Consider the following 16,351-nt stretch of genomic DNA (forward strand, 5'->3'; position numbering starts at 1 on the left):
ATCCTGTGGAATGTGATTCTTCTACATGCTGTTAAATTGTACTATCGCTGTGTGAGTTGTCATATCTGTACAATTTTGTAAGGTTGTCATCAATACCATTGCTCTGTCTGATGATATTTTTGATGGCATATTTTGGACAGCATTGTTATGAGCTAAACTATTTGCATTACATTGTTGGACCAATACTACAGAAAAAAATCAAAACATGACTGACTGAGCATGGCAAGGTAAAAGTGTTCTGCCCAAATTGTGATTTCTGAAATGATTAGTGACACATTTAGAACATAATTGTGTAATTCATCCTCCAGCCTAAAATCCATGATGTAGGAACACGTATATTTTGCTTATTTATTTCACTGTTAATCAAGTGCCTGACCCATACATAATTTAGTGAATGAATAAATGAATAAATGCTTGAGTGTTAGCACAGCATGTGGAAAGAACATTGTCTTTGAAGGCGTACATACCTGGAGGTGAATCTCTCTGAGCCTTGGTTTACTCCTCTATAGAATGTGAATTATAATTCTCAAAGCTGAAGTATTGTGAATATTAAATGAGATATTGTATATAAAACATCCAGCACAATGCTTGGCACACATAGCTGTTGCTCATAAATGTTAGCCGTTATTACTACTGAAGTAGGAAGCCACTTTTGTGCTTTAGCCTCTGGTGTGTTAGCCTGTAGCTGCTTAATAGCTGAGTTGCCAATTTATCATCCTTTATTGAATGATTGATTGAATGGTTGAATGATTACTACTTCTTACTTATGAATGACAAAAGCTTGCTATATACATGTGTCATTAAACAGATTTTTCCATTATGTAAAAAAGCTTTTATGTGTGAGACAAAAGTACAGTTTAAGAGCCCAGAGATCATATTTCCAAAGTAGCTTGATTTTAAAAATTTAAGCTACATATTCATTGAGTAACCCTAAATAGTTATATACAGAAAGTGATACAGGTATTCAGAATAAGGAGAAATCTTTGTAAACTTCTTGGTAGGGAAAAGTTTTATAACAGAAGTAGAATTTGAAATAAGCATTAAAAAACATTTTAAATTTTGACAGGGAGCTAAGAATGGAAACCTCATTTTAGATAAGGGGAAGATGTAAAGAAGAGAGCTTTTATGGATAGTTCAGTGAGTATGCTTTTGGCTACAAGTGACAGAAAATATCAACTCCATTTGCTTAAAATAATAACACTGGTCATCTCACGGAATAAGAAGTCCAAAGGTAGGTGCTTCAGGGTGGGTTGGTTCAGTGACTTTGTGACATCAGCAAGGACCAAAATTCTTGCTTTGGCATCCTCAGTGAGTCTGCTTGGTAATATTCACTGCTTGCTTTGGAATGACAATGTAGGTTGCTACAGTTTCAGGCACCCTATCTAGACATGGCAAGCTGCAGTAGAAGAAGGCCAGTGAGTTTTCTTGTGCTTCTTAAGTAGTTGAGGTTTTTTTTTTTTTTGTTTGTTTGTTTTTTTTAACCATGGTTTAGGCTAAGCACATAAAAATATAAAGATAATTTAACAAATAATCATATTCATACCATTCAGATTAAGAAATAAAACATAAAAAAATACAATTGTAACTATGCAGTCTGCATTTCTCTTCTTCCCTACTCCCACCTGAAATATTATTCTAAATTTATTATTCCCAGATGTCTTTATATTTTCACTTCATTTCAGCAATATATGGCATTGTTTTTCATATCGTTGAACTTTATATAATGTTTCCATATAGTAAATTATCTTGTAAAACTTGATTTTCCATTTTGAGAGATTCATTTATGTTAATTCATGTGGCTCTAGTGCATTCATTTTCATCATGTGTAAGATTTTGTTTTATAAATATACCTCAATTTAATTATTTTCCTGTTGATGGACATTTAGGTTGTTATTAATTTATAAATACTCTTTTACTTCTCTTTTTAATGCATCTGTGTTATGATTCTTACAGGGTGTATGCCTCAGAGTGATATTGCTAGGTTTTGGGTCTAGTAATATCTATTAATTTTTTTTTACTAGCTATCATTATAACACTTTCCTAAGTGTTTTACTGATTTGCACTTCCACTAGCAGTTTATGAGAATTCAGGAGGCTCTACATATTGTCAACCTTTAAAATTTTGATCATCTAATGGATGTGAGTATAATGAGAATAGGGTTTCACTATGATTTCAATTTACATTTCCCTGGTTTTAAGTGCGATTGAATATCTTTTCATGTTTCTTTGTCATGTATATTGTTCTGTGAAATACTTGCATATAACCTTTGCCCATATTTCTATTTTCTCTTTGTAGGAGTTCTTTACATATCTGTGACACCAATTCTTTGTCAGTTGTATATGTTTTGAACATCTTCTCCCAGAATGGTTGTCTCTTTCTATGAACAGCTTTATCGATATAAAATTAACATACAGTAAACAGCACATATTTAAAGTGTATAATTTGAGAAACTATGCCCATGAAACAATCACTACAATCAAAATAATAAACATAACCATTGCCCCCAAAGTTTCCTTGTGCCCCTTTGTAATTCCTGCCTCCTACCCCTCCTCCCACTAAACATTCGTAAAGATGTGTGTTCTGCTGTTGTTAGGACTAATGGTCTATCAAGACCAATTAGGTCAAGCTGGTTGTTAGTGTAACAATCCTTGCTGATTTTCTGTCTACTTTTTCTATAAATTATCAAGAAAGGGATATTGAAATCTCTGAAAATAACTGGATTTTTCTATTTATCCTTGCAGTTATATTGGCTTTTCTTTCATGTACTGTGAAGCTCTAATATTAGGTACATAAACATTTAGGATTTTTAAACCCTCTTGATGAATTGACCCCTTATCATTATCTAATGCCTCCCTTGATCCCTGAAAATTTTCTTTGTTCTGAAATCTTTGTCTGATGATAATATAGCCACTCCACCTTTTTTTGACTAATGTTAGTCAAAAGATAGTGGTATAGCTTTTCTCATCCTTTGACTTTTAATTTATTTGTGTCTTAATATTTAAAGCATATTTCTCATAGGCAGAATATAGTTGAGTCTTGGCCTTTTAATTGGTGTTTAAGACCTGTAGTGGGCTGAATGGTGGTTCCTCGAAAGATATACCCATGTTCTAATCCCCAGAACTGTGAACCTTACCTTATTTGAAAAAAATGATTTTTTTTTTTAAAGGGTCTAAGATGCAATTAAGTTAAACATCTTGAGATGAAGATATGATCCTGGATTATCTATGTGGGCCCTAAATTCAATGACAAGTCCAGAGACACACAGAGGAGAAGGTGATGTGAAGACAGAGGCAGAGATGGGAGTGATGCAGCCATAAGCCCAGGCATGTTGGGGCAGCCACCAGAAGCTGAAAGAAGCAAGGAATGAGTTCTCCCTTAGAGCCTCTGAAGGGAACGCAGCCCTGATGGATTTTGAACTTCTCCCCTCCAGAACTGTGAGAGAATAAATTTTTGTTGTTTTTAACCCCAATAAAATATTTGGTATCCTTCAAGATCCACATAAAATGACACCTCTAAACTTTTCCTATATAACTTAAGGTGCTCTCTTCTTCTCTTTGGCAGCTTGTTAGCAAAACTGAGCTCAAAAATTTCTTCCATTCATGCATTCATTATCACCTCACATTGTGATTTTTTGCATCTCCTCCCATCAATAGCTGTGGTTTATTTCTCTCATTTGAATCAAAACTTGGCTGTGCTACTTGCTTTGGCTAATGTAGCTTGAGCAAATGTGACACATGCGGTTGTTTGTAAAGCATTTGTGCATTGGGGTTTCCCCTCTCAACCATGGTTGGAACCCTGAGATGGTGATGTAAACAAGCCCACACATGCCTTTGTAGAGACCTTGAAGAGGAGAATTGAGGCATGTTAGCTAATCACCAGATCAAATGCCAGACATGTGAGTCAACCATGTTAAACCATCCAGCATAAGTCAGTCTGCCAGATGAGTTCAGCCTCATGAATGATTTCTGGGGTGACCAGAAGAACTGCTCAACTAACCCACCCAAATTGTTGGCCACAGAGTCATGACCAAATGAAATGGTTGTTGTTTTAAGCCACTAAGTGTTGGGGTGATTTGTATTAAAGCAAAGGTTAACTCAACACTCTCCTAAGCCCCATGTTTCAGTCAAGGAAACTAATTGCTGTAACAAACAGTACCAAGATCTCAGTGGCTTTATACAACCAGAGTTATTTTTTCAGTCACACAAAACCTATCATGGATGTTTCTGATATGTCAGTTCCCTTGGTCAGCTGTCATTCAAGTAACGATCCAGGGATTTAGGCTCTTTTCATCTTTTGATGCCATTATTTTTAACACATAACTTATACATTTATGGAATAGACTTAATCACTTTATCCTTTGTCTACATTTTATTTTATCCTGGAAGTGACACTGCTTTACTTACCTAGATGTAAGGTAGCTGGGAAATGTATCCAGTTCTATAATTGCCATTTCTGATCAACTTCTATAGCCCTTTGCTTTTTATAACTTTCTTAAGACATGAAAATTATATGTCACTTCTTCCCACAACAATTCCCAGCACTGGGCTATAACAACTTTAAAGAACAGAATCATACCTACTAGTTTCTCTTGCAGTATCCAATATAAATCCTTGTGTATGGTTGGGATGCCCTAATAAACATCATATACTCTTTTATAATTTTCAAAGCACATTTAGAAACTCTATTTCATTTAATTCTCACAATATTGTAAGATAGGTAGTAAATATTTAGTTGTCTCCATTTTACAAATGAGGAAATTGAGGTTCAGTGATGCTAGGTTATTTGTCCAAGGTTACTACCTAGGAAGTGGCAGAGCTGGAACTGAAACCTGTAATCTCACTATAAATCCTCTGGCCAACTTTATCATACTGTCAAAATATGTTTATTTAATGAACCAAATCTTTGCTTTTTTCCCCAAATTCATCCTTTATCCAATTCAGTCACAAAATTTAATTAATTCCTCATAATGTGTCTGCCTTCCTTTGAACCTGGTTTTGGTCATTGTCACTTCACACCCAAGTCATTGCAGTTGCCTCCTAATTTATAATTACTGCCTCTTGTCTCTTCCTTCTCTAATACGTTCTTAACGCTTTTGTCAAAATAACAGTAGTAACTCACCGTTTTTATTGCCATTTTCTGATTCAAAAATCCTCAATGTCACAACTTTGCATATAGGCTAAAACATGAACTCATTAGCTAGGTATTCATGGTTCTCTCACACTTCAGCCCCTGAAATACCTTTCCAGTCTTATGTTCTGTTACTCTCTAGATCAAACACTGTGTTCTAATCAGACTAATCCACTCTATCTCCACTAAATTATCCATGTAGCAGACATGCTATTTTTCTCCCCAACAGCTATTTCTCAATTTTGTTTCATTATACAGTCTTTTTCCACATCTCCTGGAGTAAATCCTGACTGGATCACTCAATCTTGGAAACGCTGCTCTTCTTGCCACTGACTGATTTGTGCAAGTGTGGCTAATGAGGCAAGAGGGAAATTCTTCAGGAGGCCTTTTGAGAAATATTCTCTTACTCTTATAGAGAGACAAAAGGAACTTCCATTTCCAAGAATTGGCACAGCAGATATCCTTAAAACAATCCCCTATAGAACAATAATAAGGACAGATAAGTTATGGAGGGTAATCTTAATGTTATGGGAATGCTCAGGAACGACTATGGTTTGTTAATTTTTGGGGGTATAGTAGGAACATGTTGGAAGCAATATAGTTATTTTAGGTTATTTGTTTTTCTTATTCCTTGGTTCGGTTATGGTTTATTAATCTTCTTGGGGTATGGTAAGAACATGTTGGAAGCAATGTAGTTATTTTAGGTTATTTGTTTTTCTTATTCCTTTGTATTGTTTGAAATGTTGTTTATTATTTGTTCTTTTTTAAATTTTTTGATAAATAAAGTTAAAAAAAAAAACACAACCCCCTACAAATTATCTAAGTGGGAAAATAAAAGAACTACATTTTAAAATGCACACCTGAGCCTGCAAAAAGTAGGGAAGATGTACGTACCAAAACCTGAAAACTGAGTGATGTCGTATGGTGACATAACATATCCTTGAAAAAGCCTCCCCAGAGATTTAGTGAACAAAAGGACAAATCTCACTTGCTTAGAATTCTGGAGGTCAATAGAGACTGGAGAAATACTCCACAAACACTGATTCAAAGAGACAGAAAAATGTCAGTTAGGAAAATTCCATCCTAGACTGCCAGTCCATGCCGATTCCCCAACCCCCACTCAGTCCCATGCAGCTTGGTAGTTACATAGAGGCAGCATGGCCCCGTCCCTCCCAACACTGTAGAGCAACCCTGTGCCTGAATATGTGTGGAGTTAACTCCACGCATATCCAGGCACAGGGTCCTAGGCCCCAGGGATCTGAGGCAGAACACAAGCTCCTGAGGAGTGCTGCACACAAAAGGTCCCCCAGCAGGGGGAAAGAGACCATGATAGAAATGCTGGCAAGAACTGTTGTGCCCTCCTTCAGTATCATTTGGCTGGACCACCTAAAGACAAAATGGACTCTTCCAAAGTGAGCAATCTTTCTGGTTGAACCCATCTGGCTCCCCAGGGTGGGGCACCCTAATGGGGAAGAAACCAGAGGCAGAAAAACCTCATAGAAAAAAAAGAGGTGGGGTTTAAACTGACCTGCTGTAAGATAGGAGGGGTTTTAGTACTGAAAAGTGTAAGGAAAATGGGGCACTGAACGACAGAGAGAATTTAAACAAATCATAGGAACTGGGGTGAAAAGTCTGCACAAAAACAAGCAGAACAAATCAAGATTCCTGGAGAAAGAACAGATTAAAGGAAGCTCTCTCCTGAAGGTGAAACAATCGCACCAAATTTGCAATCTTAAAAATTATACCACATATCCAGGGCAAGAATCAAATGAAGAAGAGCTAAGAAAATATGAACAGTTAAACATGTGCTATTTTAAAAGTTTAGAATAAGTTAGACTAAATGTCAAAGACTTAACACAAATCCAATCAACAGTAAAACCCTAGACAAGAGGGAGAAATGGACCTTCAGACTTAACTCAGCAAGATGATCTAGAAATTGACACAAAATTACAGGCCATCCTAAGAAACAGGAAGATATAGCACAGTCAAGGGAACACATTAAAACTTCAGAGGATACTCAGAAGTTGGAACATCTAATCAAATATGTTCAAACAAATCTCCTAAATCACTTCAAGGAGATGGAGGAAAATATGCATAAAGAGATAAAGAATCTTAAGTAGACAACGTGTGAGCACATAAGGAAGAATTTGAAAATATAAAAAGAAACATACAGAAATTATGGGAATGAAAGATACAATAGGAAATGGAATGGTGTACTGTGGTGTATGCATACAATGGAATATTGAGTGGCTGCAAGAAGGAATGAAGTTGTGAGGCTTGCAAGTAGGTGAATGGACCTTGAGGACAGTATGTCGAGTGAAAGAAGCCAGAAACAGAAAGACAAACATTATAATGCCTCACTGATGCAGAGTAACATAATGTGCAAACTCTCAGAATTGAATCTGAGAGCCTAGGTTATCAACAGAAGGCTTATTTTAAAGGTTCCTAGATTGTAAGCTCTTACAGCAGCCACATCTATTCCTAAGTTGTAATGGTTATTTCTAAATTCTGAGATTCTGACTTCTTTGTGTATAACCTGGTCAGTCCCTGGAACTTCAGGTATCTGTTGACACCTGAGACTCAGAGCCAGAGTTCAGCAGCTATGTCAGCATTACCCCATACAGCAATTCTTAAAGAAGCTGAAAAGAGCAGACTTCAATTAGAGATATGAATGAAATGGACTTGGTTAGGACTAAGGTAAACCAGGCCGAAGGATGAAGAATGATACTGAATGTGTTTTAAAACTTCAACTTCTGTGTGAGACTAAATTAGGAAGAGATGTTTATTTGGTGCAAAATCTGTATTTTCTGTGTATTTCTATGTAATTTAACTTACGTGGTCGTTTATTCAAACACCATAATTACATGGAGCTTTGAATGGGGAGTGAGATCTGGTTGGTTTGTATGGGTTAATGTGAAGCCCTGATACATTCCAGAGTAGTTTGGGCAGAGAATAAACAGCATTTGCAAAGGCCCCATGACTCAGGAAAGTGTGGAAATATGAAACTTCCCCCACCTGCAGAATTCCTTATATTCTTGCAAGCATTGAGGAGTACAAATTTAGAAGGCCAAGCCCTCAGTTTTGGGGCAAAACTGTTATAAGAGATAAAGAAGGACACTATCTATTAATAATAGGGGCAATCCACCAAGAAGAAATAGCAATCATAAATATTTTTGCACATAACCATGGTGCCCCAAAAACACATAAGGCAAACACTGGTAAAACTGAAGGGAGAAATAGACGTCTCTACAATAATAGTCGGAGACTTTGATACACCACTCTTATCAATAGATAGAACATCTAGACAGAGGATCAATAAGGAAACAGAGAACATGAATAATATGATAAATGAACTGGACCTAATGGACATATACAGAACAAAACAGCATGATATACATTCTTCTCAAGTGCATATGGATCATTCTTCAGGAGAGACCACATGTTGGGTAACAAAACAAGTCTCAATAGAAATATTGAAGTCACACAAACATCTTCTCTGACCATAAGGGAATGAAGCTGGAAATCAATAACACAGGTGAAGAACTGGAACATCCACAAATATAAGGAAGTTAAATAGCACTCTCTTAAACATTGGTGGGTCAAAGAAGAAAGCACAAGGGAAATCAGTGAATATGGTGAAGTGAATGAAAATGAGAACACGACATATCAAAACTTATGGGATGCAGTGAAGGCAGTGCTGAGAAGGAAATTTGTAGCACTAAATGCTTACATTAAAATAGAAGAGCTAAAATCAATGACCTAACTGCACAACTGGAGGAACTAGAAAACTAGCAAACTAACTCCAAAGCAAGCAGAAGGAAAGAAATAACAAAGATTAGAGGAGAAATGAATGAAATTGAGGATATAAAAGCAACAGGAAGAATTCACAAAATCAAAAGCTGGTTCTTTGAAAAGATCAATAAAATTGATAAACCCTTAGCTAGACTGACAAAGAAATAAAGAGAAAAGAGGCAAATAAAATCATGAGAGAGGGGACATTATTACTAAGCCCACAATAATTAAAAGGATCATAGCAGGATGCTATGAACAACTTTAAGCCAACATTAGACAACCTAGATGAAATGGACAAATTCCTAGAAATGTATGAACAAACTACACTAACTCGAGAAGAAATAGAAGACCTCAACAGACCAATTACAAGCAGAGTTTGAATCAGTCATCACAAACTCCCAGTGAAAAAAGCCCAGGATGAGGTAGCTTCACAGGTGAATTCTAGCAATCATTCCAAGAAGAATTAATACCAACCCTGCTCAAACTCTTCCAAAAAATGGAATAAAAGGGGACACTATCTAACTCATTCTATGAGGCCAACATCACCCTAATACCCAAGCCAGATACAAATACCACAAGAAAAGAAAATTACAGACCAATTTCTCTTATGAATATAGATGCAAAAATCCTCAACAAAATACTTGCAAATCAAATTCAACAGCACATAAGAAGAATTATACTCCTTGATCAATAGAGTTATATCCCAGGTATGCAAGGGTGGTGCAACATAATAAAATCAATTAATGTAATGCACAACATCAACAAATCAAAGGGGAAAATTCACATGATCATCTCAATTTATACAGAAAAGGCATTTGAAAAAATTCAACATCCTTTCTTGATAAAAACACTTAGGAAAATAGAAGGAAACTTCTTCAACATGACAAAGGGCATATATGAAAAACCCACAGCTAATATACTCAATGGTAAAGACTGAAAGCTTTTCCTGTAAGACCTGGAAGAAGACAAGGATGCCCACTGTCATCACTGTTACTTAACAGTTTACTGGGAGTTCTAGCCAGAGCAATTAAGCAAGCAAAATAAATAAACCACATCCAAATTGGAAAGGCAGTAGTAAAACTTTCATTATTTGCTGATGACATGATCCTATATATAGAAGGTCCTGAAAAATTGACAATAAAGCTTGTAGAGCTAATAAATGAATACAGCAATGTGGTAGGGTACAAGATCAACACATAAAAATCAGTACTGCTTCTATACACTAGTAATGAGCAAGCTGAGAAGGAAATCAAGAAAAAAAAATCCCATTTACAATAGCAACTGAAATAATCAAATATCTAGGACTAAATTTAACCAAGATGTAAAAGACTTGCACACAGAAAACTATAAAACATAGTTTTATAGTTCTAAAAGAAATCAGAGAATACCTAAACAAGTGGAAGGACAGTTTGTGTTCACAGATTGGAAGACTAAATATAGTTAAGATGTAAATTCTGCCTAAAATGATTTACAGTTTCAACACAAACCCAATAAAAATTCCAACAGCCTGCATTGAAGAAATGGAAAAACCAATTACCAAATTTATTTGGAATGGTAAGGGACCCTGAAAAGCCAAACATCTTAAACAAGAAGAACAAAGTTGGAGGACTCACACTTCCTGATTTTAAAGCATATTACAAAGCTACAGTGGTCAAAACAGCATGCTACTGGCACAAGGATAGATATATTGACAAAAGGAATTTAATTGAGAGTTGAGAAATACATCCTCCAACCTATGGCCAGTTGATTTTTTTCAATTTAATTTTATTGATATTGTTCATATACCATACAATTATCCAAAGATCCAAAGTACGCAATCGACTGTCCATGGTACCATCATACAGCTGTGCATCCATCACCACAATTAATTTTTTTCAATTTTTAGAATATTTTCATTATTCCAGAAAAGAAATAAAGACACAAAAAGAAAATTCAAATCCTCCCATACCCCTAAACCCCATCCCCTCCATAATTGACTCATAGTATTGGTATAGTACATTTGTTACTGTTGATGAAAGAATGTTAAAATATTACTAACTGTAGTACATAGTTTGCAATAGGTACATTTTCCCTTATATACACCTCTATTATTAACTTCTAGTTATAATGTCATGCATTTGTTCTAGTTCATGAAAGAGATTTCTAATATTTGTGCTGTTAATCACAATGTCCACCACAAGATTCACTGTTTTATACATTCCCATATTTTAAACTCCAGCATTCCTTCTGGTGACATATGTAATCTAAGCTTCCCCTTTCCATCACATTCATACACCATTCAGCACTGTTAGTTGTTCTCACAATAACGTGCTACCATCACGTCTGTCCATTTCCAAATACTTAAGTTCCACCTAGTTGAACATTCTGCTCATAGTAAACAACCTCTCCCCAATCTTTAGTCTTGTTCTATATCCTGGTAACTTATATTTCATGTCTGTGAGTTCACATATTGTAATTAGTTCATTACTTCGTATCAGTGAGACCATGCAATATTTGTCCTTATGTGTCTGACTTATTTCACTCAATATAGTGCTCTCAAGGTTACTTCATCAACCTATTTTCTATAAAGATGGTTTTATTCACCCACCTTACATTCTGTCCTAAGTAAACAATCAATGGTTTCCTGTATAGTCATGTATTTATGTATTCACCACCATCACTACTATCTACATAAGAACATCTCCTTTTTTTTCTTTGCATAAAGAAGGAGGAAGAGTCAAAGAAGGTAGAGAGACAAAAGAAAAAGAAAAAGAAAGAAAAAACATTACAGTAAAAAGCAATGAAAGAAAAGATAGAATTAAACTAAAGTAGAATAAAAGTCAGACAACATCACTGATACCAAGAGTCCCATACCCCTCTCTTATGTCCCCCTCTTATAGGCATTTAGCTTTGGCACATTGACTTCTTTACATTAAAGGAAGCATAATACAGTATTTCTGTTAACTATAGTCTCTAGTTTGCATTGATTGTATTTTTTCCCCAATGCCACTCTATTTTTAACACCTTGCAAGGTTGGCATTCATTTGTTCTCCCTCATGTAAAAACACATTTGTACATTTTATCACAATCATTGAGCACCCTAGGTTTCAGTGAGTTATACAGTCCTAGTCTTTATCTTTCCTCTTTCCTTCTGATGTCCCACATGGTCCTAACCTTCCTCTTTCATCCATACTCGCAGTCATCTTTGTTCAGTGTACTTACATTGCTGTGCTACCATCATCCAAAATTGTGTTCCAAATCTCTCACTCCTGTCTCTTCCTATCTGTCTCTAGTGCTCCCTTTAGTATTTCCTGTAGAGCAGGTATCTTGTTCACAAACTCTGTCATTGTCTGTTTTTCAGAGAATGTTTTAAACTCTCTCTCTCATATTTGAAGGACAGTTTTGCTGGATATAGGATTCTTGGTTGGCAGTTTTTCTCTTCCAGTATCTTAAATATATCAAACCACTTCCTTCTTGCCTCCATGGATTCTACTGAGAAATCTGCACATAGTCTTATCAAGCTTCCTTTGTATGTGATACATTGCTCTTCTCTTGCTGCTTTCATGTTTATCTTTGATGTTTGTCTTTCTGCTGTCTTTGATGTTTGATAAATCTGATTATTAACTGTCTTGGTGTAGATCTATTCAGATCTATTCTGTTTGGGGTACACTGTGATTCTTGGATCTGTAATTTTATGTCTTTCATAAGAGATGGGACATTTTCATTGATAATTTCCTCTATTATTGCTTCTGCCCCTTTTCCCTTCTCTTCTCCTTCTGGGACACCCATGGCATGTATATTCATGAGCTTAACGTTGTCATTCAATTCCCTGAGACATTGCTCATATTGTTTCATTCTTTTCCCTATCTGTTCTTTTGTGTGTAGGATTTCAGGTGTCTTGTTCTCCATTTCCTGGGTGTTTTCTTCTGCCTCTTGAGATCTGCTATTGTATGTCTCCATTGTGTTTTTCATCTCTTGTGATGTGCCTTTCATTTTCATAGATTCTGCCAGTTGTTTTTTCAAACTTTCAATTTCTACCTTATGTTCAGTGTTTTCTTTATAGCCTTCATCTCTTTTGCCATACTTTCCCTAAAGTCATTGATTTGGTTTTTTATTTGGTTTAGTATATTTCTTTGAAAATCTTTAATATATTGTTTCATTAAAGTGAAATAATATCTCAACTTTATCTTGATTGAGGTTTGTTTGTTCCTTTGACTGGGCCATATCTTTGTTTTTCCTAGTGTAGATTGTAGTTTTATGTTGTCTAGGGATCTGGTTTCCTTGGTTACCCCAATCAGATTTTCCCAGACCAGAACGGGTTCGGATCTCAGAATGGGATTATATTCAATTTCAAGTCTACCTTCGGGTGTGTCTTAGAGATTGATAGACTTTTCTGTGAGGTCTCTAGCTGCTGTGCTTTTCCTAACCTGCCCAGGAGGTGGCACCTGTCAGCCTGTCACTCCCAACTGGTATAAGGAGGTGTGACCCTTTAGTTTCTGTTTTGGCTGTTTTCCCCCAGGCTCTGGGGTCTGGTTCTGATGGGAAGGCCAGTAGTAGAGCTGGGCCCCATCTCCTTCCTCTTAGGGAAGATACACCCCCTAGGGAGTGATCATCTGGATTTGAATAGCTCCTTTGTCTCTCTGACTCTGTTATCTCCACCCCTGTCTGGGTCAGAATGCTGTGAACTGAAAATGGCTGATGCTCTCTCCACTTGGCCACTCAGGTTGAGAGAGAGAAAAAGGGACAGAAAGCCCCCTTTCAGAGTCAGTTCATGGCCCCCCAGTTTCACCTGCCAGCCAGAGGTAACACCTGGTCTTTTGGGCTCCTCCTCCCAGGACAGAGGAGTCTTCTGGCTCTTTAAGTTCAGTCATCACTAAAAGCCTCTGCCTGCTTGTTACAGGTTTGTAGCATGTGCTCAGCAGTCCACATTTGTTAATTAAAACCCCAGTTGGAGCTGGGCTGAACTATATTCACTTGTTCAGAGAGTGCTGGTTTCTACCACAGCAAGGTTTTGCAGCTTAGCCTGCAGTGGGGGGAGGGGGCTCTCAGCACAGTTGTTCAGTTTTTACTTACAGATTTTATGCTGCAATCTCAGGCATTCCTCCCAATCCAGGTTAGTGTACAATGTGTGGACAGTCATGATTGTCCCCCAGCAGTTATTCCAGATTATTTGCTAGTTGTTCCTGGTTGTTTTTTAGTTGCTCCAGGGGATTAACTAAATTCCACTCCTCTCTATGCTGCTATCTTGCACCATCTCTGGTCAATTGATTTTTTACTCACTTGGGAAAAATAGTCTCTTCAACAAATGGTGTTGGGAGAACTGGATATCTGTATACAAAAGAATGAAAGAGGACCCCTATCTCACCCCCTATACAAAAAGAAACTCAAAATGGATCAAAGATCTACATATAAGACTATAAAACTCCTAAAAGAAAATGTAGGGAAGGATCTTCAGGATCTTGGATTAGGCAATGTTTTCTTAGACTTTATATCCAAAGCACAAACAACAAAAGAGAAAATAGATAAATGGGGCCTCCTCAAAATTAAAAACTTTTGGGTATTGTTCTGGTTTGCTAAAGCTGCTGGAATGCAAATTATCAGAAATGGTTTGGCTTTTACAATGGGGGTTTTTAGTTCACAAACTTAAAGTTCTGAGGCCATGAAAATGTCCAAATTAAGGCATCAAGAGGCAGATGCGTCCTCTGAGGAAAGGCTGATGGCATTCAGTATTCCTGTGTCACATGGGAAGGCACATGGTGGCATCTGCTAGTCTTTTTTCTCCTGGGTTCTAGTTTCAAAATGGCTTTCTCCAAAATGTCTGTGGGCTTCTGTCTCTCTTAGCTTCTCTCTCCCAGCTCCTCTGCATCCTTGCTTGTTTCTCCTGAGGTATTTCTCTCTAAACTTCTGGGGGTCCTCTCTTAGCTTCTTTAGGGAAAACTCTGGATTTCATCTCTTGGCTTAGCAACTCCAAATGTCTGGGCCTGAGCTCTCTCTCCCCCTGAGCTCTCTTAAGGGCTCCAGTAAACTAATCAGGACCCACCCTGAATGGGCAGGCTCTTATCTCCATGGAAATAATCTAATCAAAAGGTCTCACCCATAATTGGCTGGGTCACATCTCCATGGAAACAACCTAATCACAAGATCCCACCCACGGTAGGTCTGCCCCCACAGGATTGGATTAAAACAACAGGGCATTTGTGGGGTACATAATAGGTTCAAACCAGCACAGGCATCAAAGGACATTGCCACAAAAGTGAAAAGACAAACTACTCAATGGGAGAAAATATTTGGAAGCATATATCTGATAAGGGTTTACTATCTAGAATATATAAAGAAATGCTACAACTCAACAATAAAAAGACAAACCCAATTTAAAAATGGGCAAAATACTTGAATAGACATTATCCAAAGAGGAAATAAAAATGGCTAAAAAAAACATATGAAAAGATGCTCAACATCACTAGCTTTTAGGGAAATGTGAATCAAAACCACAATAAAATATCATTTCACACCCACTAGAAAGGCTACTATTTAGAAAAAAAAACAGAAAATTGCAAGTGTTGGAGAGGATTTGGAGGAATAGAAACACATATTCATTATTTGTGGGAATGTGTAAAATGGTGCAGCCACTATGGAACAGTTTTGTGGTTACTTAGGAAGTGAAATATAATGAATTATCATATGACCTGGCAATCCTACTATTAGGTATATACTCAGATAATTGAAAGCAGCGTTTTGAACAGATATTTGCCTACCAGTGTCATAGTGGCATTAGACACAACTGCCAACAGTTGAAAGCAACTAATGAATTCATGAACAAAATGTGGTTTCTACATACAATGGAATATTATTCAGCTGTACAAAGGATTGAAGTCCTGGATGCAGGCAGCAACATGGATTAACTTTGAGGCCATTATGCTCAGTGAAATAAGCCAGACACACAAGGACAAATATTGTATGATTGAACAAAAATGAACTAATTATAATAAGCTAACTCATAGATTTAGAATCTAGAATATATATTATTAGGGGATAGATCGAGTGTAGAGAATGGGGAGCTGATGCTTAATTTGTACAGAATTTCTACTTAGGTTGGCTGTAAAGGTTTGGAAATGGTTGGTGGTGATGGTAGCACATTATTGTGGGTCTAATTAACAGCACTGAATTATGTATCTGAATGTGATTGAAATGGGAAGTTTTGGGTGGTATATTTAACAAGAAAGAAGATAAAACATGGGACTCTATAACACAGTGAACCTTATTGTGGACTGTGGACTGTGGTTAACAGTTCAAGTATAAGAATGTTCTTTCATGACAGTAATATAAGGTGTTAATAATAGGGTGGTATATGGAGAAAATACACATAATCTAAGCTATGGACTATAGTTAATAGTACTATTTTAATGTTCTTTCATAAGTTATAATAGAGGTACCACATTAATGCAAAGTGTCA

This window comes from Choloepus didactylus, chromosome 2, assembly GCF_015220235.1.
Source record: "Choloepus didactylus isolate mChoDid1 chromosome 2, mChoDid1.pri, whole genome shotgun sequence".
NCBI classification, from domain to species: domain Eukaryota; kingdom Metazoa; phylum Chordata; class Mammalia; order Pilosa; family Megalonychidae; genus Choloepus; species Choloepus didactylus.